We start from the raw sequence: 1,161 nt of genomic DNA, 5'->3' as shown, positions 1-1,161 counted from the left end.
CTCTCTCTCTCTCTCTCTCTCTCTCTCTCTCTCTCTCTCTCTCTCTCCTCTCCTCTCTCCCTCCCCTTCCCTCCCTCTACTGCAGCATGCCAGCATCAGCATGATTAAGCCGGCAGCCCGACTCCCTAATAACCTTTCCCATTACGGCCGCTTGCCGGTAAATTATTCGAATAACTCTTGCCCATTACACGAGTTTGCGAGTGAATCATTGCATTATCATTTGATTTATTTGCAATTAAATGACGGCAGTCGACGGATGACAGCCGGCCTGACGGGTGGGGCCCGAGCGCGTGCGTGGGGGTGGGTGAGTGGGAGTGGTTGGGGGGGTCAGGTAGGTGGTGGTGGGGTGGTGGATGGCAGGTGGGTTGTAGCGGTGCCTGGGCGGTCAGGCAGGAAGGTGGGCGGTCAGGCAGGAGGGTGGGTGGTAGCGGTGCATGGGGGGTCAGGCAGGAGGGTGGGTGGTAGTGGTGGGGTTGTAGATGGTAGGTGGGTGCGGTGGTTAGATGAGGTAGGTGGGTGGGTGGTAGTGGTGGGGTTGTAGATGGTAGGTGGGGGCGGTGGTTAGATGAGGTAGGTGGGTGGGTGGTAGTGGTGGGGTTGTAGATGGTAGGTGGGGGCGGTGGTTAGATGAGGTAGGTAGGATTAGGCAGGTGGGTGGGTGGTAGCAGTGCATGGGTGGATGGCAGGTGGGGTTGGTGGTGGGTGGTAGGTAGGGTTGGTGGGTGGGTTAGGCACAATGGTGGATGGTAGGTGGGGGTTGATGGATGGTAGCAGTGCATGGGTGGATGGTAGGTGGGGTTGGTGGTGGGTGGTAGGTAGGGTTGGTGGGTGGGTTAGGCACAATGGTGGATGGTAGGTGGGGTTGGTGGATGGTAAGTGGGTGGATAGCCCAGGTTATGTAAGCTCTCGAGCATGCTCTTATGTAAGTGGAGGTATGAGGTGGGGCAGCGGAGGGTGGATGCTGTTTCGTCGTGCATGGGGAAGGGCAGTTTTAGAGAGAGAGAGAGAGAGAGAGAGAGAGTTTTACAGCACGCTCAGCCACTGCTAGCGCTCTCAACACACTAATGTGTTGTATTAATGTGTCTGTCACAGGACATCACTTTCTCTGTCTCTCTCTCTCTCTCTCTCTCTCTCTCTCTCTCTCTCTCTCTCTCTCTCTCT

General features: G+C 56.5%; 1 long non-coding RNA gene across 1 annotated transcript in view; it reads left to right on the top strand.

The window, feature by feature from the left end:
- Window positions 1-1,161, top strand: part of LOC106819129 — an 8,331-nt gene that overhangs the window by 4,795 nt on the left and 2,375 nt on the right. The window lies entirely within an intron of this gene.

Source organism: Priapulus caudatus, unplaced genomic scaffold (assembly GCF_000485595.1).
Source record: "Priapulus caudatus unplaced genomic scaffold, Priapulus_caudatus-5.0.1 Scaffold2877, whole genome shotgun sequence".
NCBI classification, from domain to species: domain Eukaryota; kingdom Metazoa; phylum Priapulida; class Priapulimorpha; order Priapulimorphida; family Priapulidae; genus Priapulus; species Priapulus caudatus.
The sequence above is the reverse complement of the archived record's forward strand: the minus strand, read 5'-3'. Positions and strand labels throughout refer to the sequence as shown.